The following is a 27,243-nucleotide window of genomic DNA, read 5'->3' as shown; positions in this document are numbered from 1 at the left end:
TGGGGATGAACCGTGACAAGGACCCTTGCATCACCCTTCTCTCAAACCGACAGCCCGCAAAGAGGTGGGTGACCGTCTCGTCCCCAGCGCAGTCATCTCGGGGCCAACACGCGCTGGGAGTGATGTTTTCAACCATACGGGAAGGATCTGACTGGAAGGGTCCCTCTCACCACCAGCCAAGTGAGGTCTTGGTGCTTGTTGTGTGAGTTCTGGCAATGAGGCATTCTGCCAGATGGTCTGGACAGGCTGCTCAGGGAACCACCCCACAGTATCCATCGAGTCCTTCTCCTGTAGTGTCTGCAGGATGTTGTGTGCTGACCTCATGAAAACATCATGGGGTCTGAGATGAACATTGAAGGCCCACTCTCTCCAGGCACGGTAGTGTAGCAGTTAGCATAACGCTTTACAGTGCCAGCGACCCGGGTTCAATTCTGGCCGCTGTCTGTAAGGAGTTTGTATATTCTACCCGTTGTCTGCGTGGGTTTCCTCTGGGTGCTCCGGTTTCCTCCCAAACTCAAAGATGTACGGGTTAGGAAGTTGTGGCCATGCTATGTTGGCACCAGAAGAATGGCGACACTTGCGGGCTGCCGCCAGAACACTCTACGCAAAAGATGCCTTACACTGTGTATTCCGATGTACATGTGACTAATAAGATATCTTGCCTTATCTTATCTGATACCATTGTACCACCGCCTCTGATAGATCTGTCCTGCCAGTGAGACAGGACACACCCAGGATTTGTGATGGAGGAGACTAGTAAGGTTCTGATTCTAGGAGTACCATGATGTCCGACAGTTTATCATGTTAGTGGGATAAGCCTCTCAATTTTAGACACTTGTCCTCAGATATTTGTGAGCACAGCTGAGTTGGGAATGACTATGTCATGTCCAGTTTTGGAGACTCAGTCGATGCTGGGTGAGTTGTCCATTTTTATCCTTTTTGTTTTAATGTAATGATTATAGATGATAGATCATTAATAGAAGCTGAATACTGATGGGCCAGGACACCTCACTGAGGAACTCCTGCAGCAATGTCCTCAACTTTAAATTATTGGTTTCCAATGTAGTGGCCAGCTACACACTACGAAATGAAGACACAGAGTCGCTGGTTCGAAATCAGAGGTCGAATGAACGACAGGGGCACGGTGCACCTTTAATATCCGAAAACTTCCCGCGCTACAGTTCCCGCGCTAACGTCACGCACGGGTCACCTGACCTTCCCGCGCGCGGGCTTTCCTAGCCCAACGATGGGAAGAGGGAGGGCCCCGCGCATCTTGGATCAGGGCCTCCGACGACGTTCGCGATGTGGGAGCCGGTTCCGATGCCGGTGCGGTGAGTCGCTACACCAACAACATAAACATCTTTCCTCTTGCTAGGCAAGGCCTCAGATAATGCTGATGTTCATGCAAACAGAATATGGCAACACAATACCTATGTTGCTGGATTACTATCCAGAAGCCTAATATATTGATCTAGAGACTTGAGTTTGGATTCCACCATGGCAGCTAGGAAATTTAGATTCATGTGATAAAATAAATCTGGAACAAAAATTTAATATTAGTAATGGTGAACATTAAGCTACAGAATTGTCATAAACATTTGGTTCAATAATGACTTTTAGGGAAGGAAGGCTCCCATTTTAACCCAACCTGATCTTTACGTGACTCCAGACCCATATTCTTTGATTTCCTCTTAAATAGCTTAGAAAGCTAAAAGAAAACAAATAAAACTGCAGATGCTGGAACCTGAAGCAACAGAAATGTTCTTTCTCTCCTTCTCATCCACCCAGTTCCTCTCACACACCACCTTCTTTCCAACCCTCCCCCCTCTTGGTTCCATCTCCCTGTCACTCATGCTCCCTACCCACTCAATCCCCTATTTGCTTCCCTCCCCACCGCTGTCCCATCTGCCCAGCATCCCTCCTTTATTTGGTTCCAATCATCAGGTTCCTTTCTTATCAGATTCCATGATCTGCAGCCCTTTTGTCGTCTCTGCTATCACCTCCCAGCCTCTGTTACTATCTCCACCCCTCCTTCCCCCACCTAACTCCATCTGCTTATCATCCCTCCTCACATGGATCCACCTATCACTTGCCAGCTTGTGCCCTCACTCCTCCCCCACCTCTTTTCTCTCTTCTCTCCTCTTCCATCAGGTAGAAGATACAGGAGCCTGAGGGCACGTACCACCAGACTTAAGGACAGCTTCTACCCCACTGTGTTAAGACTATTGAACGGTTCCCTTATACGATGAGATGGACTCTGACCTCACGATCTACCTTGTGGTGACCTTGCACCCTTATTGCACTGCACTTCTCTGTAGCTGTGACACTTTACTCTGTACTGTTATTGTTTTTACCGTACTACATCAATGTAACTGCACTGTGTAATGAATTGACCTGTACGATCGGTTTGTAAGACAAGCTTTTCACTGTACCTTGGTACAAGTGACAATAATAAACCAATACCAATACAATTTATACTGTCTATTTCCTCGTTACACTCACAGTCCTGATGTAGGTCTCAACCTGAACGTCAATTATCCCTTTGCCTCCATAGATGCTGCCTGACCAACTGAGTTGCTCCAGCAGTTTGTTTTACGCTCCAGATCCCATCTTCTGCAGTCTCTTGCATCTCCGCTTTTCACATGTTTAGAAATGAGACAGTCCTTATTAATGGCTGAAGATTTGGATCAGTGAAATGCAATCAGACTCTTTTCTGCCACCCAGCTGTCAGCAGCCTGCATTAAAACTTTCATTCACAAGGTAAGAAGTCTTAAAATGTGCAAATCTACCAATGATTCCATACCAATTAGAAATAAACCTTTGGCATTCGGTGGAGGATTTTAAACATCACCTCCATTTCCTTAATTATATGAACTTGCAGTTTCACCAGATGGAATCTGGTCATTAAATTCCTATATGATGTCTTTTGCACCGTGCCACAAATGATCTTTTCAAACTAACATAGCTGAAGATCTTAAAATTATCTTCATGTCTCTGTTGTTGATGAAAATTGCCTCACTTCAGCTTAAGAGGTCCACTTAGGAAATAAGTGGATATGAGCATCGTTTCCTGTACAGGAGTCAGTAGAAACAAAAGTCCTTAAGCGAAGCATTGGTGGACTTTTGCTAAATCCTGGCCGCAATCCATTTTTGGGATGTTGTTTCAGAATAAGAGATCATGCATTTAAGACGGAGCTGAAAAGGAATTTCTTCTCTCAGAGCACCACAAGTGTTGGAATTCTCTAGCTCAGTGACATGTTGAGACTGAAATGCTGAATATATTTATAGCTGAGATCAATTTTTTGGTCTATAATGGGGTCAAGGTTTATGATAGGAAAGGGGAGCTGAGGTAAATTCAGATCAGCAATGATCTCATTGAATGACAGAGCAGGTTCAGTGGACCACATGGTCTACTCCTGCTACTATTTCTTATGTTCTTGCTGGGACACACCGCTTTAAAAAAACGTGAAAGGTGCTATATTAATGCAAGTCTTGCTTTCTTTCCTCAAACCTTCTCAATATTGTTTGTTGTTTGCTCCAGATTACAGCATCTGTAGTTTCGGGTGTCTTTGTTCTCAATATTGTTACTGAGTTCATAAGACCATCTGCTGAGTTATGTTTTTTTGTGTAACTCGTCCATAACAATGTTAATCAATGAAGTTAGATTTAAGCTTCAAGTGCTTGCTTGGCAATGCAGAAAAAATCAAACCTGCTACTCTTTACTGCTTGCTTAGATATTTAAAATCCAAAAGAATTAATAATCTCCTGTGTTAAAATTTGAAGAAATTATTGCCCTGTATCTTTGGTTTAACTATTAAGATTAACTCAGAAAGAAATATCGGGACAGGCTCATACTAATGTGCACGTACAAACATATGACTTAGGAGAAGGGGTAGGCCACTCAGCCCTTCGACCCTGCTCCACCATTTAATAAGACCACGGCTGATCTAACTGTAACCTCAACTCGGCATTCCTGTCTATACCTGTCTTTCACCCCCATGCTTATCAAGAATCTACCTACCACTGCATTAAGAAAAAATTCAAATGCTCTGCTTCCACTACTCTTGGAAGAAGAGAGCGCCAAAGACATGTACTGTGAGGAAAAATATCTTACCTCTGTCATAAATGTGCTATCCCTTTCTGAACAATAACTCTAAATTCTCCTGCAAAATGAAACATCCTCTCCACATCCAACCTGTTGAGACCCCTTATGAACTTAAATGTTTCAATCAAGTCCCTTCTCATAACCAGGAAGTAGAATAACCCTTAACTTTTGAAATCTTACTCCCACTATTTAGATAGGTCATGATAGCCCATTTACACTGGCTATGCTCCCGCTCCCCATCCCTTGATAGGTCATGATAGCCCATTTACATCAGCTATACTCCCCATCTCTTAATGTGTCTTCCTGTCAAAAATTTGTCAACTTTGGTCTTGAAATTTCAGTTTAACCATTTTGTGGAAGAGATTTCCACTTCCAAGATCATTTTTGTGTCTGGAACCAAGATCAAGTCAGTGCAGAATGATGCTCTGACAGTTTCCTCTCAATAATAAGGATCCATGCAGAATATCTTTGAATGATGTGCTTGCCATTCTCCAGTGTGAAAGAATAATGCAAAATCTCTTCCAGTTCATCAACCTCGCTCCTCACAGCTACAAATATGGATGATGTAAGAAATGTTGAAGATGTCCTTCTTGACTTGGTACATTGCTCTAGCAAAAGGAGAACTCAATCATTTATTTTAGCTCTTGTTGACAACTGAGCTGGCTGAGCTTTATTATTGTTGATAACTAGTGCAAAATGTAGAAAAACATGTTCCTACCCATCGCTGATTCTTCATTTAGGTGAACCAAGATAAAAGTATCAAGGGAGACCAATGCTAAAATGTTTTCAGTTGGGATGGGCTGTAAATAATGTATGTTTTATATTTTGTGCATTAGAAATGTAGACAGGCTAATTAAGGGATCCCAATGGGTGGTGACAAAGTACTGCATGCATAAAGAGTGACAGAACTGTTGTATTACAGGTAACAAATATTGGGATACAGTGCATGGCCAGTCCTACAGTATTCTAACCCTACATTTAACGTGCAGACTGCTGCACATGAAATATTGGGAACTTTATGTGGAAGGTGCAGTTGATCTGTTGAAGAAAGTTCAGAATAATAGGCATAATTCCTCTCTTATCATTTACAAGGTATAGTTTGTTTTCATTTGACAAGGGAGATTGAAACAGAGATTCGCACCTTTAAAGTGCCAGATAAGTAGACAAGTGTATGAGCAAATAAGCTGTGGGATCTGTTTTCATTGCAGTTGGCAGACATGGGGTTAATGTGAGCAGGTTTAATGTGGAAAGATCCACCCATGTAATCCTCCAAAAGAATTTACTACTTGAATATTTCCCAAAGTTTGAAAGCAAACAACACAACAGCCAGTGCACTCTAAGACAGGGAAGGAATGCTATTCATCAGACATCAGTCCTTGGGAGAGTAATAGAGATGAACATATTGAGGTTTTGTTTCAAGGGAATTTTGGTGTGGAATTGAAATGCTGGAGATACTCAGCAAGTGGGGAGAAAAGCAGTTAACATTTCCGGTTAATCACCTTTCATTGAAGATAGTTCTGAAGCTGCCTAGTCAGATCTCCCAATGTCACCAGAGTACATCAGTAAACAGGCAAGAAGCAGAAAATTAACATGATGTGCTCCCAGCTTAAGTGAGTGTTTCATTATGGTAATTGTAATGGAGCTTTAAACTCCAGTTTATGTCAGTATAGACAGAAATGTACAGGGCATGACTCATGACATCACTAGGAAAATGCTGGTGCAGGGTAAAGGTCTGATGTGCTAACATCTTCCTGTCAATCCTCAGCGTGCAAACACCGACTGTGCATGAAAGTGCCCAGTCCAGTTTTATGATAACTGTTTTATTGCACATTTAGTACCTTAAAAATAAGCATCATCCAATTCAGTTTGTAGCTCTGAACTTCTCACACAGAGACAACAGCAGTCCCACTCAGCCAAATGGATCAGTGATACACTGTTCATATCCCCAGCGCAGCTCAAAATGCTTTGCAGCCAACAAATTCCCTTTGACCTTGGGGAAAAGATAGTTTTAATCTGTGGTCAGCAAAATCCTAACAGCATTACTTTTGAATGTACTGGGACCTTTGAAAAGACGTGAGTCTCTGATAGTTGTGCTTGTGAGTTTCAACTTGTAAGAGTCTAAACAAGGCACATTTGCATGTTGTTACCAGTTGATTGGCTGAGTAACAGCAGCAAATAAAAGGAAGGTAGGTACAAGCAGAGTGGCCATTTTGGGAGCAGCCATTGTGACAGTGGGTCACTGTCAGAGCAGAGCAGAGCAGAGCAGAGCGGAGCAGAGCGGAGCGGACCGGACCGGACCGGACCGGAGCGTAAGTCTCTGGTAAGATCCTTTCTTTGCTTTGCTGTTCCCTTTAGTGCCAGGCCAGAGTAGTTAGAATGGCTCTAGGGTCAGTGATGTGTTCAGCTTGTGCGATGTGGGAGTTCTGGGAGACATCCACTCTCCCTGATAACTACATCTGCATGAGGTGCATCCAGCTGCAGCTCCTTACAGAGCGTGTTAGGGAACTGGAACTGGAGCTGCAGCTGGATGACTTGCAGCTCCTACAGGATAATGAGGAGTTCATAGATGAGAGCTACAGGGAGGCAATCACTCCTAAGTTTGCAGGAGGCAGGTAGCTTGATGACTGTCAGGAGAAGGACTGAGAATAGGCAGGTAGTGCAGAGTACCCCTGTGGCTGTTCCCCTCAATAACTGGTATACTGCTATGGATACTGTTGGGAGGATGATCTACCAGAGGAAAGCCACAGGTCCTCTGGCATTGAGCCTGGTTGTGTGGTGCAGAAGGGCAGGGGGGGAGAAGAGGAGAGCAGTAGTGATAGGGGATTCCATAGTAAGGGGAAAGACAGGAGATTCTGTGGATGTGAAAGAGACTCCTGGATGGTATGTTGCCCTCTGGATGCCAGGGTCAGGGATGTCTTGTATTGGGTCCACAGCATTCTGAAGGTGGAGGTGTGAACAGCCAGAGGTCATGGTACATATTGGTACCAATGATGTAGGGACGAAAAGAGATGAGGTCCTGAAGAGGGAATATGGAGAGCTAGGTAGGAAATGAAAAGCAGGACCTCAAGGTAGAACTGGAGGGAACAATATTCTTGTGAGCAAGTTTGCTAGAAACTGTTGGGGAAGGTTTTAAACAGTTTGGCAGGGGGATGGGAACCAGAGTGATAGGTCAGAGCTTGATGCATCTAGTATACACGTAGATGCAGAGTGTAGAAAGACTGTGAGGAAGGATAGGCAGTTGAAAGGCCAAATTGCAGTCAGTTGGATGGGTGAAGTGTGTCTACTTTAATGTGACAAGTATCAGGAACAAGGGCAGGAAAGACTGCTGGATATTCTGGGGTTTAGATGTTTCAAAAGGGACAGGAATGGAGGTGAGAGGTGGGGGAGTGGCTTTGCTGATCAGGGACAGTGTCACAGCTGTAGAAAGGGAGGATGTCCTGGAGGGATCGTCTACTGACTCAGTATGGGTAGAAGTCAGAAACAGGAAGGAGCAATCACTCTATTGGGAGTATTCTACAGACCCCCCCAATAGCAGCATAGACACTGAGGAGCAGATGGGGAGGCAGAATTTGGAGAGGTGCAAAAATAACAGGGTTGTTGTCATTGGTGATTTCAACTTCCCTAATATTGATTGGCACCTCCTTACTGTAAAGGGGATAGATGGGAAGGAGGTTGTTTGGTGTGTACAGGAAGGATTCCTGACACAGTATGTGGACAGGCCGACTAGAGGAGAGGCCATACTGGACCTGATATTAGGCAGTGAGCCTGATCAGGTTTCAGATCTCTCAATGGGAGAGCATTTTGGAGATAGTGACCATAACTCCTTGACCTTTACCATAGCCTTGGAGAGGGATAGGAGCAGATGATATGGAAAAGTATTTAACTGGGTGAGGGAGAATTATCCTGCTATTAGGCAGGAATTTGGGAGTGTAAATTGGGAACAGATGTTCTTGGGGAAGTGCACAGCGGAAATGTGGAGGTTGTTTAATGAATACTTGTAAGGTGCTCTGGATAAGTTTGTCCCATTGAGGCAGGGTAAGGATGGTAGAATGAAGGGAAAGTGGTTGACGAGATGTAGAATATCTTGGTCAAGAGGAAGAAAGAAGCTTACCTAAGGTTTAGAATGCATGGATCAGACAGGGCTCTGGAGAGTTACAAGGTAGCCAGGAGGGAGCTTAAGAATGGACTTAGGAGAGCTAGAAGGGGGCATGAGAGGTCCTTGGTGAGTAGGATCAAGGAAAAACCCAAGGCGTTCTACACGTATGTAAAGAATAGGAGGATGACTAGAGTGAGGGTAGGACTGATCAATGATAAAAGAGGAAACGTGCCTGGAGTCAGAAGAGGTAGGGGTGGTCCTTAATACATTGCTTCAGTATTCACCAGAGAGAGACCTCTGTTTGTGACGATGGTGTATGACAGGCTGTTATGCTAGGGCATGTCGATGTGAGGAACGATGATGTGCTGGAACTTTTGAAAAACATTAGGATAGATAAGTCACTGGGGCCAGATGGGATATATCCAAGGTTCTAACGGGAAGCAGGGGAAGAGATTGCTGCGTCTTTGGCAATGACCTTTGCGTCTTCACTGGTGATAGGAGTAGTGCCAGATGATTGGAGGTGGCAAATGTTGTTTTTTCCTTTAAGAAAGGAAGTAGGGATAACCCTGGGAATTACAGACCAGTGAGTCTTATTTCAGTGGTGGGCAAATTGTTGGAGAAGGTTCTTAGAGAGACAGAATTTATGGGCATTTGGAGAAGCATAGGCTGATTAGGGCAGTCAGCATGGTTTTGTGAAGGGCAGGTCGTGCCTCAGGAGCCTGACTGAATTCTTTGAGGATGTGACAAAACACATTGATGAAGAGAGCAGTGGATGTGGTGTACATGGATTTTGGTAAGCTGTTTGATAAGGTTCCTCATGGAAAGCTCATTCAGAAAGTCAGGAGGCATGGGATCCAGGGAAACTTGACTGTGTGGATTCAGAATTGGCTCGCCCATAGAAGACAGGGTGGTGGTAGATGGAGCGTATTCTGCCTGGAGGTCAGTGACCAGTGGTGTTCTGCAGGGATCTGTTCTGGATCCCTGCTCTTTGATTTTTTTTTTATATAAGTGACTTGGATGAGGATAAGGAAAGGTGGATTAGTAAGTTTATTGATGACACAAAGGTTGGTGGTGTTGTAGATAGTGTAGAAAGTTGCTGTTGATTGCAACAGGACACTGATAGGATGCAGACCTGGGCTGAGAAGTGGCGGATGGACTTCAACAGAAAAGTGTGAAGTGATGCACTTTGGAAAATCGAATTTGAAGGCAGAATGCAAGGTTAATGGCAGGACTCTTAGCAGTGTGGAGGAACAGGGGGATCTTGGGGTCTACATCCATAGATCCCTCAAGGATGCCACGCAGGTTGACAGAGTTGTTAAGAAGGTGTATGGTGTGTTGGCCTTCATTAGTCAGGGTATTGAGTTCAAGGGTTGTGAGGTAATGTTGCAGCTCTATAGAACTCTGGTCAGACCACACTTGGAGTATTGTGTTCAGTTCTGGTTGCCTCATTATAGGAAGGATGTGGAAGCCTTGGAGGGTGCAGAGGAGATGTACCAGGATGCTGCCTGGACTGGAGAGCATGTCTTCTAAGGATAGGTTGAATGAGTTAGGGCTTTTCTCTTTGGAGAGGAGGAGGATGGGAGGTGACTTGATAGAGGTGTACAAGATGTTAAGAGGCATAGATTGATTGGACAGTCAGACTTTTTCCCAGGGCAAAATGGCTAATACAAGGGGACATAATTTTAAGATCTTGGGAGGACAGTATAAGGGGAATGTCAGAGGTAATTTTTTTTGTGGTGGGTGCATGGAACGCACTGCCAGCAGAAGTTGTGGGGTGAGATACCTTAGGGACATTTAAGAGACTCTTAAATGGCCACATGAATGATAGAGGGCTATGTGGGAGGGAAGGGTTGGATATATCTTAGAGCAGGATAAAATGTTGGCACAACATGGGCTGAAGGGCCTGTACTGTGCTGTAATGTTCTATGTAGTACTGAGTGACCACATAACATGGTTGTATGATGTTGATCATTGGATGGATTTTGGAGCACTTACTCACTGTTAGCCGTAACAATGAACAGATTATGTGAACCAACCACTGGAAGTGACAGGAATTTGCCTTAGACATAATATTCAGGCATTGAATATAACTGACTTCCATTGCGGAAAGTCTTTGAGTGATGAATTACAGAATTGACTGGGGAATGAGACAGACAGCCTTGCTTTACTGTTGAAGAACCGGATTATCAGTGAACTCTCAGCACAACCACTTTTACCTAATCCCCCTATTAATAATATTCCATAAACTGCATCTAACCATTTATTACACTGTGCAGGTATATATCCTTTCAGTGCAGAGATTCTTTGGTGTCACATGTCAAAGAAATGTGTATATATAGATACCTATTACACACTCACAAAAGTATGAGTCTGTAAGTGGAAATAAGTAGGACTTGCATTGTTCATTAGGATAGCCATGCAAATCAATTCCCTCTACTCATTAGTTGCTTATGTTCTGATGCTTGGAATTGTCATGAAATTGTTACGGTACAGTAGAGCAATCATGACTATTCCATTTCCCAGCTTCGTCCCCATGGTTTTGAAATTATTCTCTCTAAAGTTCTTATCCAATTCCTTAGAGTCAAGGTACTGATTGGGTCTACTTTCACCTACTATACAAGTAGTGAATTGCAGATCATAAGTGAAATAGTTTGTTTTTCTTGTATCTCCCTTGTATCTTTTTCCCAAAATGTTCAATCTGTGTCTCTTGGTCCTTGATCCATCCACTAATGGGAAGAGCTTCCCTTCCCTCCATCTATCCAATCTAAACTCACCATGATCTTCTACACCCCTCCCAAATCTCCTCTAACTTTCTTTGCTCCAAAGATGCCAGCGCCAGCTTCTTTGGTCTAATCTTGTATGGGAAATCCCTCAGCCCTAAACCCATCCTAGTAGACCTTTACTGCATCCCTTCCAGGACTTTCACTTCTTTCCTAAAGTGTGGTGATCAGGATTGGACGCAAGACTCCAGATGTTGCCTGACTTGTTTTGTACTAGTTTAGGTCCATTTTGAAATGGAATAAGCCCAGGATAAAGCATTAATCAAAAACTGTTAGGTGATCTCAACAATGGGTGGAAGTGAAAATCTAGAAGGTATTTGACAAGTGGGGGTGTTTTGTAAGGGTATGAATGATACCATATATTTTATTTACTCATTACAGCACACATCAGAGTCTCCAAAATAAAGACTCTGAAATATCTGTACCTTGTTTGAAAATGTTACCACATTTTTGGCGCTCAGCATTTCAGTCTCTTAAACCCAGGTGTTTAAAAAGATAATTGTATGGTCTCGGTCTCAGTCCTCAGCAAGCCATTATTCACTTTTTCAGATAGCAATACAGAGCTCATTTAGATGCTAATTGTAACTTTTGAACTTCTGGAAAGGATAAAATAATCTTTGTTAGAGGATTATTTCAAAGATGATTTAATTTTTAAATACTTTCCAAATGTAATTTCATGTTAAAAGTCATTTGGATAATGTCATTTATTTTTGGTCTTGGCCTTATTAAACGTTTGAGGTGGGAGGGGGTGGTGGGGTTTGGAGAGCCACATTGTTTGTAGAATTTCATTACACATTGAAGCACTGTCTGTCTCTGTACACCATTATAAATTTTGCCAGTTTCAATTATACACTGCAGAAACTTACCTAGGCTACTCTGATATCAATCCTTAACCTAACAACCTATACAGCCAAGGACGAGAGCAGCAGGAACATAGCAACACAACACCTGTATGATCCTCTCTGAGTCTCTCACAGTCCCAAGTTGAAAATGTACTATTGATCCTTTATCATGACCGGGTCTGAACATGAAACGCCCACCTCAACTGGGTTGTGGGGAGTTCAAGAAGGCAACTCATCACCACCTTGTCAAAGGCAAATAAAGATGGGCAATAAATGCTGGCCTTTCCAGCAATGCCCATGTCCCAAAGACCGAATAAATTAGAAAGAATATTGAATGAACTCAAGTATTTCGCTCTTATTCTTAATTCTATTAATTGGGATCCTTCACTATTGGTATTTTTCTTTAACCCTCTCATCTTTACAGTTCCTTTAAAAATTGCCATTTGATAATTGTTTTAATCCAATAACAATCTGGCAAATAAAACACTTGCTTAGTCAGATGTCAACAAAAGGGGAAGCCATTTAATTCCATTACAAACACCTGAGTTTATTTTGTCTTTGTCTGATTGTTAATCCCTTTTGCATTGATGAGATCACTAACCCAATCAAATGTTGTTTCGTTTTTAAAATCACTTTTTATCAAGTTTAGTTATTTTTAAATTTGATCCACAGAGTCCCTCTTTCATTTCTGGCAATCTGTGATGACATCTTTCCAATACCTGGAATTTGTAATGAGTAAAATCATGAATGCTCACAATATAGAATATCCAGCTGCACACTGCTACATACAGTTTGTGCAATACTAACATTACATATTATAAATATACAAATATACAGAGTGTTATTGCTTTTCCCATTCATTGATGTGGTGGTTCAGAAATCTTAAACTGGAGCCAATGTCTAAATGAATAGTTTGGACTATCGCCTTCCAAAAGCCAGAAATATCCTGACTGCTAGTTATCCAAGCTGTGAGCCAAAATACATCAACAAGAGTTTAATCCCTGATTCATATTGCAAGTACCTGGCTATAGGGCAGGCAAAGATCTATCAAGGTCACTAAGTCTGCATCTGGGCACAGGCCCTCACTGGGTTATGAACACCCAATTTATGGACATCCTGTCCATATGAACAAACTTTAGGAAGATCGGTGGGATGGATAGGGATAGATTTGCTGGTTGCTGCAAGGCTGCAGGCATCTTTGGCTGGGTGGGGACGGGGAATTGCCACATTCCCACTGCCACCCCCCGCCCCCCCCCCCCCCCCCCCCCCCCCCCCCCCCCCCCCCCCCCCCCCCCCCCCCCCCCCCCCCCCCCATCCCCTCCATTGAGCCACAGCAATCAGGGGCTAGAATCAAGCTGAGCAGACCTGGGAACGTTGAGCAGACTAACTCAATGACTCTGAGTCAAAAACGCCAGCTGGCGGCCACTCTTCCAGTGTCTGCTCGCTCTCGTGTCACAGTTGTTTCTGTGATCCTCTCCTACACACTGTTTTTGTTCATTTCCAATTTACAAAAAATTCGGGTTATAAACAGTTCTCAGGAACGGAGCAACAAACGACTTGATGAAGGGCTTCGGCCTGAAAAATCAACAATTCCTTTCCTCCCACAGATGCAGCTCGACCCACTGAGTTCCTTCAGTAGATTGTTTGTTGCTCCAGATTCCAGCATCTGCAGTCCCTTGTGGCTCTGAGGAATGGAACCCTGTCATAATCTGGGGACTCACTATATGGTTTGAGCACTGGGAGCGAGAAAGCATATCACATAAAAACCCAACACTGGTTTTATGACAAAGTACTTTCTGAGGAAATTACACTGAAAAGTTATTACCTTGCTACATTTAGAGAAAAAATAGTATGATATTTTAAATTGAATCCTACACTATGGGTCTTCCATGGGTCATGATTACCAGTGGCAGATAGAACGGTTTGTTTCTCCATTCTTTTTTAATAAATTGTAATAATTATCAATACAATTCATGATAAAATGCCATGATTAACCTGGTACATCCATAAAAAATGCATCCCCAACATATTTTCAGTCGAATTTCAGAATACATACATATGAAAATTCTTGCAAAGGAGCTATTTCAATAGTCTGAATAAAGGCTGTAAGCTCCCCACTAATGCAATTTAATTCCCAAACAATATAAATGTAATGTCTGTATATGAACTCATGTGATACAATAGCAGAAAAAAAAGCCATCATCTGCATCAGAATGAAATATCTGAAATGATTTCCAGAATTTATCAAACTCAGTTCTCTCAATTCTGCTTCTATTATCCAAACACTAAATATCTTGCTTTCATAAACTTGAGTCCATTGAATCATGATTGTTTTCCAATAGGGGGTAACAATTTAGCCTTGTTATTCCCCTCTCTATGGTCTCCCTTCACCTCTGAAAGGATGGCAGGCTTCTTGGGTCCATGATCAGATTTGCTACCTCAAACTGGGAACACATGGCATTCACTGGGGAGATTGAAAGCCTGGGAATCATGGGTACAAAATGCATGTTAAGGTTATGAGATGCTAAGGAAGTAGTTGTAATGCACTTGTAGGTTTTTGTGGTTATGTGATTGATGGGAAGTACACTGATGATGGCAACCATTCTTTGTATGAAGCAATACACAAAGTGCTGGAGGGACTCAGCAGGTCAGGCAGCATCCACGGAAGGAAATAGAGTTGACGCTTCGGGTCGAGACCCTTCATCAGGGCTGGAAAAAGGAAGAAGGGAGCAGCTGGAATAAGAAGGTGGAGGGGAGGGGGAGGAGTACACCCAGGCAGGGGATAGGTGAGTTCGGATGAAAGGTGAGTCCAGGTGAGAGGGGGAAGGTAGGTGGGTGGGGGAGGGGGGGAATGTAATAAGCTGAAAGGTGACAGGTAGAAAAGGCAAAGGGCTGAAGAAGGAGGAATCTGTTGGGAGAGGGCAGTGGACAGTGGAATAAAGGATGAGGGAGGAGAGGAGATGGGAAGGTCATCAAGGTGGGGGAAGGGAGTCATAGGAGTAAGGGAAGACAAAGGAGTGGGGGGGGGGGTTAGAAAAAGAAGGGGTGGAGTTACCAGAAGTTAGAGAAATCGATGTTGAGGCCATCAGGTTGGAGACTCCCAACCTATCACTTCTTCAGCCCTTTGCTCAGTCCTCTCACCTGGACTCACCTGTCACCTGAACTCACCTATCCCCTGCCTGTGCATGCTCCTCCCCCTCCCCCCACCCTCTTATTCTGGCTTCTGCCCTCTTCCTTTCCAGTCCTGATGAAGGGTCTTGGGCCAAAACGTCAACTGTTTATTTCCCTCCATGGATGCTGCCTGACCTGCTGAGTTCCTCCAGCACTTTTTTGTGTATTGCTCCAGATTCCAGCATCTGCAGAATTCATTGTGTCTGAAAGTACCTACACAGTATACTTCGTCCATTGATACTGCTTTTCCCTGTGAGTCATGACCCTCTTGAATGAACTGCAAAAGCATGGGGTGAGAAAGAATTAATTTAATCCTTTAGCACGAACCTGAGGTTCCTGAAGGAAGTGGGCATTTTTGATTACAAATAGCTAATGTACGAATCACTGAAAGTTATTGTGTAGGTTCAGCAAGCAATGAGGAATGCAAGTGGTAATAATGGGGAAAAGAAATTGCCATTGGATTTAGTGCCATTGGATAGGATTTCCCAGGAATGCTGATGTGTCCTGGGATCCCAGGACAACCTTGATAGCGGTGGCATCTTGACTATTACAGTAAAAGTACACACATAATTTGAGGCAGTGCATTGTCCAATCAGCCAAACTTTACAGAAAAAACACAATCAAAACATTTTCCCCAGATGCATTTTTACCTTTACTCAAATTTAATAATGTTAAAGTTTTGGAATCATGTTTGCCAATCCTAATTGTGCATATAATAAGATATTTGCAAAATAAAGATGACTTGTTATAAATTTACAGGAATACAGGCACGGTAGCATAGTGGTTAGCATAATGCTTTACAGTGCCAGAGACCCAGGTCCAATTCCCGCCACTGTCTGTAAGGAGTTTGTACGTTCTCCCCGTGTCTGTGTAGGTTTCCTCTGGGTGCTCCGGTTTCCTCCCACATTCCAAAGACGTACAGGTTAGGAAGTTATGGGCATGCTATGTTGGCGCCAGAAGTGTGGCGACACTTGTGGGCTGCCCCCCAAAAAGATGTATATACTGTCTGGAGATGCCAGTCGATGTTTGGTAAATTAAAATCCCCCATCACTACGACTCTGTTATTCTCACACCTTTCCAGGATCTGCTTCCCTATCTGCTCCTCAATAACCCTGTCACTATTGGGCAGCCTATATAAAAAAAACACCCAGCACCGTTATCGACCCCTTCCTGTTCCTAATCTCCACCCACAGAGACTCCATAGACAATCCCTCCACAGTGTCCACCTTTTCCACAGCCGTGACACTATCTCTAATCAACAGTGCCACTCCCCCACCTCTCTTGCCTCCCTCCTTGTCCTTCCTGAAACATCTAAAACCCAGCACTTGAATCAACCATTCCAGCTCCAGAGCCATCCAAGTCTCCGTAATGGCCACCACATCATAGCTCCAAGTATCGATCCAAGCTCTAAGCTCCTCCGCCTTGTTCACAACACTCCTTTCGTTAAAATAGACACATCTCAAGCCTGTCTGAACACGTCCCTTCTCTATCACCTGCCCACGGCACCCACTCCTAGCCTCCTCCACTCCAGAGCCAAACACCTCCTCCCCAATCTCTCCAATACAGATCCCACCCCCCAACAGTTCTAGTTTAAACTCTCCCCAGTAGCCTTAGCAAACCCCCCAGCCAGTATGTTGGTCCCCCTGGGATTCAAGTGCAACCCGTTCTCTTTGAACAGGTCATACCTGCCCCAAAAGAGGTCCCAATGATCCAGAAATCTGAATCCCTGCTCCTTACTCCAATCCCTCAGCCACGCATTTAACCTCCTCCTTATTCTGTTCCTATACCCACTGTCGCTTAGCACAGGCAGTAATCGGGAAATTACCACCTTTGAGGTCCTGCTTCTCAACTTCCTTCCTAATTCTCTATAGTCTCTTTTCAGGACCTCATTCCTTTCCCTACGTATGTCATTGGTACCAATATGTACCACGACCTCTGGCTGTTCTCCCTCCCTCTTCAGGATATCTTGGACGCGATACAAAACATCCCTCACCCTGGCACCTGGGAGGCAAACTACCTTCCGAGTTTCTTTCCTGCGTCCACAGAATCACTTCTCTGCCCACCTAACTATGGAATCCCCTATCACTAGTGCCCTCCTCACTCCTTCCCTACCCATCTGAGCCACAGGGCCAGACTCTGTGCCAGAGACACTCCACTGTTGCTTCCCCCGGGTAGGCTGTCTCCCCCAACAGTACTCAAGCAGGAGTACTTATTGTCAAGGGGTACAGCCATAGGGGTACTCTCTAGTACCTGTCTCTTTCCTTCCCTTTCCCTTCCCCCTCCTGACTGTGACCCAATTGCCTGATTCGATGTTCCCGGTGTGACCACCTGCCTATAACTCCTCTCTATCACCTCTTCACTCTCCCTGACCAGACGAAGGTCATCAAGCTGCATCTCCAGTTCCCTAACACGGTCCCTCAGGAGCTGCAGCTTGACACACTGGGCGCAGATGTAGCCCTCCCGGAGGCAGGGACACTCCGGGAACTCCCACATCTGACACTGAGTACAGGATACTGCACTCATACTCCTTCCTTAACTAAAGTCACCTACCTTTCCTCGCCCCTTTACGCCGAAGCCCCTTGAGCCAAAGCCCAGAACACTCTGCTCCCTCTCACTCTGCTGCCTGCTCCGATGCTGCCCACTGGATATGGTGGTTTGCTTTCTAAACTGCCCGCGCCGTGCCTGCGCAGTCCAGCCCCCACTCTACCACTTAAAACTTTACTGGAATTCACAATCTGAACCTCCAAAACATTTAAAAATTACCTGGATGAGCGCCTGAGGTTGCAACGGCTGTTATGGACAGAGGGCCGAATAGCAACCTCTTTTACCATTGAGAGTATCATAGAATTATGTCAGCAATGTTCATCTAATTCCACAAGCTGCAATAGACCAGTTCAAGACACCATGCTCATTTTGGGACAAGGCTCTATTCCCTTCAGGAGTTCCACACACTTAGATTGCACAGGATGAGAAAGTGTATAAATTTCACAGGTCCTACAATGATGTTTTTCTTTCCTTCTTTAAATCCAACACAATTTCCTGATCTCACTCAATTCCCAAAACTGAGATACTTTAATCCTTAAATGTTGGTTCAAAGATAAGCTGGTAGGTTAATAGAGTACTGTAACTTACCCTTTTTGTGAGTGTTAATGGGGGAAAAATCAAAAGGGAGTTGATTGTTATGCATGAGAGAGAGTTAGTTGCAGAGCATGGGGAAGTAAGGAGAGGGTGGGGAAGGATTGGGACTGTGGTGATTGCACTCCTGGGAGCCAACATAGACCTATTGGCTGAATGGTCTCCTGTGTTGTTATAAGAGAAGAACAAGACAAATTTAATTAAAAAATTTGCAAACTTTTTTGCATTAATAATTGTACTAATTCTAATAGAAAAAAATGTCAGCAAATGAAATCAAAGCGATCCACGTTTGGGACATGTTGCTGAAGGTGACGCATAATGTGGTTCTAAACAAGAGCTGGTTGCCTGGTCCTGTCCTCTGGTAATCCCATGTGGACACTTGCAGAGTCCTTTCGGTGTGCTTAACCCTCAATAACCACCACTACAGCAGCTTGTACTGTCATTAAACAAAGGCAAAAAATTGACAAATTCAAAATATTCTGGAAATACTCGGCAGTTCTGCCAGCATCTGCAGAGAGAGAAACAAAACTTAACAGGAGGGATTTCAACATCCCAAAATAGGTGAGTTGACAGCCAGTGAATGGACAAACTGAGCTGCAGCTGATGGTTCTGAAGGGAAATCATAGTGTTTTACCACTCCTGGGGAAGTAAGTATCGGACTTGGGCGGACCCACTACTAGTCCAACGTGTGCTGAGTGACAAATGTTAATGTATTTTTCACTTTGTTCAGTCACTGCATTTCAATGGAGCCAGCCCTGGCATATGACTAGTGATCCTCATATTGTATCAGGATTCCTGACTCTGTAGATTTGAAATGAAAAAGTAAGTAAGCTAATTTCAGTTTATATTTTACATATTTTTCCTTTAACTTATTTGTGTTTGCTGTGTTTTAATTACTGTTTTGCAAAACTGAAGAAATGTTGGGATGTCACAGTGGGTTAGCTGGTAGCGCTGTTCCCTCACAGTTCCAGTGACCTGGGTTCCATCCTGACCTCTGGTACTGTGTGGAGTTGGCATGTTTATCCCTGTGTCTATGTAGGTTTTCCCCTAGTGCTCCAGTTTCCTCCCAAGTCCCAAAAGTGAGAGTTGGTGGGTTAATTAGCCATTGTAAATTGTCCCCGGCGTGTGGATAAATGGTAGAATCTGGGGGGAATTGATGGGAATGTGGGAGAAATAAAGTGAGATTCCTGTAGGATTACCAGTAAATGGACAAGGTGAATATGGACTAAGTGGGTCAAAGGGCCTGTGTCAATGTTATATGATTGTTATCATTTTTAATGGCTTAAAGCAACTTCAGTAGCTTTTAAATGTCTCTGGGTGTCAGAGGTAGAATCATAGAGATGTACAATAGGGAAATAGGCCCTTTGAATCACTGAGTTCGTGCCAACCATCTACAATAATCCTACATTAATCCCAGTTCTTACTCTCCCCACATTCTCATTAATTCCCCCCAGATTCTACCATTTGACCCCCCCCAGAAACCTACTGAATACTGAAAGAGCTGGATAGAGTGGACGAGGAGAGGATGCTTCCATCAGTAGGAGAACCCAGGATCTGAGGGCACAGCCTCAGAATAAAGGGATGTCCCTTAGAAACTGAGATGAGGAGGAATTTCTTCCACCAGAGGGTGGTGAATCAGTGGAATTGATCGCTACAGAGGGCTGTGGAGGTCAGTCATTGGGTGTATTTAAGGCAGAGATTGATAGGTTCTTGATTGGTAAAGGATTAAGGGGTTATGGGGAGAAGGTGGGAGAATGTGGTGGAAAAAAAAAATCAGCCATGATTGAAAGGCGGAGCAGACTCTGGGCCAAATGGCCTAATTCTGCTCCTATAGCTTATGGCCTCACTCACCTGCACATCAGGGCCAATTAACCTACTGGCTCACATGTATTTGGGATGTGGGAGGAAACCAGAGGAAACCTATGTGTCCATAGGGAGAATGTGCAAACTCCACCCAAGACAGCACTGAAAGCCAAGATTGAACCTGGCACTGTGAGGTAGTGGCTCTACTAGCTATGCAGCTGTGTTACCCAAAGAACCACTACAAACCTATAACATCTTCAACAGGGACAGAGGCTCCATCATCACCCATCTACTGTCAAAGGCTGTCAGGGTGTTCCAGGGAGGGCTTCAGCAGTACGCTATTGGAGACCTGCTTGTTGCCAGGCTTCACTGGATGCCACCTGAGTGCAGAAGCTCAACTTCTTCAACCTTCCACATTTGGCCCAGTAAATTGTGAGTGAGCAAGGATAGCAAACAGTAGATCCCAGCAGGTCGCCAATTTGATCGATACTTTGAAAATCTCTCCCCTGACCTGAATCCACTTGTTTCTGATTTTAAAAGAGATGGAGCGGGGGTAGGTAAACAATACACATGCAAGAGATTAGTCATCTGAATTTTATAATAAGGAGTGTTTGCCAATCCGATTATGCAATGCTCCCAGATGACAATCCCACTGCTTGTCTCCCCTACCAAACTATGGCGTTTTACTGACCCAGGCTTTGCAACCCTAAGGCCTCCAACTGTCCTCTCCACTCCCCGAGCCCAAAGGTCCACGCCCCCCCCACCTTCCAAGCAACCTCTAAATCAAATTGCTTGGGCCAAGCAATGAAGTAAAACATGCTACTAGGTTACGCTGGTCATCCTTTGGGACCAAGGTGATGCTGGTTTTTGTGCCTGAGCTCAATCCTCCCTCTCTCACTGCCCCATAGTTAATATGGGAGCATTGTTCATGTTGATGGCTTTTCGTCCAAAGCAAAACTGAATAGTTCATTCTGTTTCTCTTTCTACAGATGCTGTCTGACTTGCTCCATGTTCCCAGTATTAGATCATTCATCTTACAGCAACATTTTGGCTGTTCTGTTTTTCCACACTACAGCAGTAATTACAGTTATAATGCATCTCTTTGGCTTCGATGCGCTGGAATATCCTAAGGGATTTTATTTGTGTGATTTCTTTTCCCTTTCATAAATAGCTCTAATTTTTGTCAATATGACGACAGCCATCATATCTCAGGGCAATTCATTGGATGCAAGCATGTTTTTGGAGGATGTTTTGGCAACATAATTGTGAAGCTTTTTTACCGTTTAAATTAATCGTTCCCCTCAATAATTCCTAAACCACCAGTTCATCTAAGACCTAAATATCATTTGTATATCCGGGAATGGTCTGCAATATGTCTCCTGTGTTCCTGAATGGGAAACGAGAACAACTTGATAGCTAATTCCTTTCCCATTGCTAGCTATGAATTGTTGCTCTGCTTTTACCTTTCTCCTCTCGTTTTATTGATGAGACTAAATGGTGGCTCCTGTGAAGGCCACATCACCTGAAAGAATATATTTTTTAAAAACTCACACTTGGATGATTTTTTTTGCCCCCCACCCCCCCCCCCCCCAACTTTAGTTCCAAGTTGTATGTACATTTGCTGCTTTGAACATTCTCAATGAAATAATAGGCATAGAGTCATAGAGAGATATAACAGGGAAACAAGCTCTTTGGCCCTCCAAGTGCATCTCAAACATCCCTTTAATCTTACATTAATCAGATAATGATGTCAATCATCTTGAACTCTGAAACTCCTTCCCTCCGAAAGTTCAGAAAATAAGTATCAGTGATAATAAAGAATAACTACTTAACATGTTCCAGACATCTCTGGTATGGGATTAATTCTTTCCACCATCAATGTCCTCAACAACGAAATCCAAGGTTTAATTGTTTCAGCTTCCTAACACCTTTGAGTACTTAAAGTAAAACTTTTACCATCTAATTATTCCCTGGCTCAATTCATTTATTTATTCCAGCCTTGGCAATGTCCACACCTGGTTCAATGAGAATTAAAACTTAAAAGCCTCCGAAACACATGACAAGAATGGGGGGGGGGGGGGTGGGGGGAGGCATTCAGTCCATCAGGTTTGAGCTACAGCAGTCCTAAACTAATTAGAATCATAGAGTCTTACAGCATGGAAACAGGCCCTTCGGCCCAACTCGTCCATGCTGACTGTGTTGCCCAGAGAGCTCGTCCCATCGGCCTGCATTTGGCCCATAGCCCTCTAAGCCTCTCCTAGCCATGCACTTATCTAGATGGCTTTTAAGTGTTGCTAATGTGCCCACCTCAACCACTATTTCTGGCAGCTCATTCCAAATACTCACCACCCTTTGCGTGAAGAATCTGGCCCTGATGTCCCTTTTAAATCTCTTGTCTCTGATCTTAAACCTATGCTCTCTTGTTTTTATCAACCCCTCCCTGGGGAAAAAGACAATGTGCTTTCATCCTGTCAATGCCCTCGTGATCTTATGTACCTCTATCAGGTCACCCCTCAATCTCCTACCTTCCAGGGAATAAAGTCCTAGTCTACATAACCTCTCCTTGTAACTTGGGCCCCCAAGTCCAGGTAATGTCCTGGTAAATCTTTTATGCACTCTTTCTAGTTTACTAACATCTTCCTTATAAAAGGGTGACCAAAACTGTACACAATACTCCAAGTACAGCCTCACCAACGTCTTATATAACTCCCAATATAACTTCCCAGCTCCTATACTTAATGCCCTGACTGATGAAGACCAGCATGCTAAACACCTTCTTCACCACCCTATCAACTGTAATGCTACTTTCAGCGAACTATGCACTTGTACTCCTAGGTCCCTACGTTCCATAACACTTTCTAGGGCCCACCATTCGCTGTATAAGTCCTACCCTGCTTTTATCTCCCAAAATGCAATACCTCATATTTATCTGGATTGAAAGCCTTTTGCCAAAGCTCAGCCCACATATCCAGCTGATCAAGATCCCCCCGTAATTTTTCATAACCTTGTATACTGTTTACAACACCACTTAGTATCATCCACAAACTTACTAACCATGCCTTGTACATTCACATCCAAATCGTTTATATAAATTACAAACAACAAATGTCCCAGCACTGACCCCTGTGGCACATCACTAGACACAGGCCTCCAGTCTGAGAAACAACCCTTGACAATCGCCCTTTGCTTCCTACCACTGAGCCAATTATGAATCCAACCTGTTATCTCCCCCTGGATCCCATGTGATCTGAACTTTCAGATTAGCCTGCCATGAGGGACATTGTCAAAGGCCTTGCTAAAATCCATGTAGACAACATCCACTCCCCTACACTCATCCACCCTCTTGGTTACTTCCTCAAAGAACTCCAAGAGATTTGTCAGACATGAATTCCCATGCACAAAGCCGTGCTGACTAACCTGAATCAGACCCTCTCTCCAAACTTTGGTCGATCCTGTCCTTAAATCCCCTCCAGCAACTTACCTACCACCAATTTCAGACTCACTGACCTGTAGTTTCCTGTCTTGTTTTTGCTACCCTTTTTAAACAATGGTACCACATTAGCCACTTCCAGTTCTCCAGAACCTCACCTGTGGCCAGAGATGAAGTAAAAGTCTCTGCAAGGGCCTCTGCAATTTCTTCTCTAGCTTCCAACAAGGTCTGAGAATGCACTAGGTCAGGCCCTGGGGATTTATCCACCTCAATACACTTTAGGCCTCCAATACAACCTCCCTGTTAATTCTTACGTGGTCCAAGACATCACCACTCATCTCCCCCATTTCCTTAGCTTCCATTATTTTCTCCACAGTAAATCTGAAGGGAAAATATTTGTTAAAAATCTCACCCATTTCCTTTGGTTCCACACACAGATGGGCATGCTGATTTTTAAGCGGACATATTCTCTCCTTAGACACCATTTTACTCTTAATATACCTATAGAATCTCTTGAGATTTTTGCCTCACCTTACCTGCCAGATCCTTCTCATATCCTTTTTTATCCTCGTAACTTCCCTCTTAAGTGCACTCCTGCACTTCTTGTAGTTATCAAAAGATTCACTAGTTCCCAATTGCTTATGGGCAGTGTATACCTCCCTCTTTTTCTTAACCAAAGCCACAATATCTCTTGTCAATCAAAATCTGCTACCTTGCCCTTACCCTAACAGGAACACGCAGGTCTTGAACTCTTGACGTCACACTTTTGAAGGCTTCCCACATGATGCTCCTTTCTCTGCAATCTCACCTAATCAACCACTGCAAGATCCGGCCTAATGGCTCCAAAATTTACTCTGGCCTGTTCAGGACCTTAACTTGTGAACTGGTCGTATCCTTCTCCATAACTATTTTAAAGCCAATAGAATTGTGGTCACTGGATCCAAAATGCCTGCCAACGACACTTCATCGGCACTTGCCCTACCTCATTTCTCAGGAGGAGGTCCAGTGTTGCACCCTCTCTAGTAGTTCCCTCTATATATTGGTAAAGGTAGCTTTCTTGGACACATTTCACAAATTTCACTCCATCCAAGTCTTTTGCCTGTGGTTGGCCTAGTCAATATTAAGGAAGTTAAAATCTCCCACTAATACTACCCTATTACTACCGGGCAGGCACAGTAGTATAGCGGTTAGCATAACGCTATTACAGTGCCAGCGACCAGGGTTCAATTCCGGCTGCTGTCTGTAAGTAGTTTGTATGTTCTCCCTGTGTCTGCGTGGGTTTCCTCCGGGTGCTTCAGTTTCCTCCCACATTCCAAAGACGTATGCGTTAGGAAGCTGTGGACATGCTATGTTGGTGCCGGAAGCGTGGTGACACTTGCGGGCTGCCCCCAGGACACTCTACGTAAAGATGCATTTCATTGTGTGTTTCGATGTATGTGTGACTAATAAGGATATCTTAATCTTATTATGTTTACAACTAGCTGCAATCTCTCTACATGTCTGCTCTTCCAATTCCCTCTGGCTATTGGGGGGCCTATAATACAATCCTATCAGAGTGACCATCCCCTTTCTGTTTCTAAGTTCTACCCATATGGCCTCACTGGATGATTCCCCCAAGAATATCCTCTCTAAGGACCATTGTTATGTTCTCTTTCATCAGGAAGGCAACTCCCCCACCTCTCCTACCTGCACCTCTGTTACACCTGTAGCACTTGTATCCTGGAACATTGAGCTACCCGTCTTGTCCATCCCACAGCTATGATATCTCAGTTTCCAGTGCCAATCCATGCCCTGAGTTCATTCGTCTTACCTGTCAAACCTCTTGCATTGAAATAAATGCAGTTTAAACCAATAGTCTTTCCTCTGCCTTAACTGTGCTCCTGTCTATCCTGATGACTAGATTTGCTCTCATTTTTCCCTGATTTCTCATCAGCCACTCTTCTGCTGAGGACCCCACCCCACTGCGACCCTTGCTAGTGCTACTTGGGAGGGTTAGACTAATCTCCCAGCTAGGATATCGATCCCCCTCCTGTTCAGGTGCAACCCATCTCTTGTACAGGTCATCCCTGCCCCAGAAGAGATCTCAATGATCCAAGAATTTGAATCCAGGCCCCCTGCACCAGTTCCTCAGCTACACATTCATCTGAGCTATCTTTCTATTTCTAGCCTCACTAGCACACAGCACTGGGAGTAATCCAGAGATTACTACCCTTGAGGTCCTGCTTTTTAGGTTCTCTCCTTACTCCCTATATTCACTGCACAGGACCTCATCCCTCTTTCTATCTATGTTGTTGGTACCAACATGCACCACAACCTCTGGCTGTTCACCCTCCCCTTGAGAATGTTCTGCAACCACTCTAAGATGTCTCTGACCCCGGTGCCCGGGAGGCAACACACTGTCCTGGCGTCTCTTTTGCAGCTGCAGAATCTCCTTTCTGTTCCCCTAACTATTGAGTCACCTATTGCCGCCGCCCTGCCTGACTTCTCCTTACGTGTTAAGCCTCAGCCGGTCTCGGTGTCACCACCCTGGCTGCTGCTGCTGTGCCCAGAAAGGTTGTGCCCCCAGCAGTATCTAAAGGGGTATACATGTTGCTGAGGGGAATGGCCACAGGGGGACCCTGCACTGTCTGTTCCCCTTGCTTCTCCTGGCGGTCACCCAACTATCTGCAGCCTGCTCCTTACGTGTGACCACCTCATTAAAGCTCTTGCCAATGATGCTGTCAGCATCCCTGACCACCCTAAGTAAGTCCAACTCCAGTTCTTTCACATGGTCAGTCAGAAGCTGCACCTGGGTGCACTTCCTACAGGTGAAGTCATCAGGGACACTAGCTGTCTCCCTGATCTCCCACATCCTGCAGGAAGAGCATCCCAGTGTTCTAACTGCCACCCCAGCTACACTAACAGTGAAAGTAATTCTGAGGAAAAGCTTACCTGCACTTGCATGCTCAGCCTCCTCTCACCGAAACCTCTGGAACCAAAACCTCGGCACTTATACTCAGCTACGGCACTTACAACTCAAACATGGCTACTTCCAAAAATGGCTGCTCCACTGGAGCCTGTTTCCCTTTTATACCTGCAAAAAGCAATTTTTAAAAAGCTGCTGGCTCCTCCCCTCTGCTGTTCTGGATACTGCAACTGGAAAAGCAAGCTCTTAACTGAAAAGCAACCTCTGAAGAAGCTCCTCCTCACAGCTGTATACCCTTCTGGTGCTGAGGTTGAGAGATTCTAAGTTCCTAAGTATAAATATCCTGGTCCAACCACATGGACGTTATGGCCAAGAAAGCACACCAATGTTTCTACTTCCTCAGTAGGCTAAGAAAACTCCGCCTGTTGACCCTCACCAATTTTTTATGGATGCACCATAGAAAACATCCTATCTGGATGTATTACAGCTTGGTATGGCAACTGCTTTGCCTTAGACTGCACAGCCCAGCCTATCACAAAAACCAGCCTCCCCTCCATTAATCTTTCTATACTTCCCACTGCTGGGAAAGCAGCCAATGTAATTAAAGACCCTTCCCACTCACCCAGGTCATTCTCTCTTCTCACCACCTTTCATCAGGCAGAAGATACAAAAACATGAAAACACACACAACCAGGCTCAAGGACAGCTTCTATCCTGCTGTTATAAGACTCTTGAATGGACCTCTTGCACAAAAAAATGAACTCTTGATCTCTCAATCCACTTCATCATGGCCCTTTCACCTTATTTGTCTATCTGCACTGCACTTGCTGTAACTGTAACACTATATTCTGCATTATGTTATAGTTTTTCCCTTTGTACTACCTTAAAGTACTTATATTTGGAATAATTTGTATGGACGGCATGGAAGCAAAATTGTTCACTGTATCTCAGTGCCTGTGAAAATAATAATACACCAA

This window comes from Pristis pectinata, chromosome 6, assembly GCF_009764475.1.
Source record: "Pristis pectinata isolate sPriPec2 chromosome 6, sPriPec2.1.pri, whole genome shotgun sequence".
In the NCBI taxonomy this organism is placed as follows: domain Eukaryota; kingdom Metazoa; phylum Chordata; class Chondrichthyes; order Rhinopristiformes; family Pristidae; genus Pristis; species Pristis pectinata.
This window is presented reverse-complemented; position numbering follows the sequence as displayed.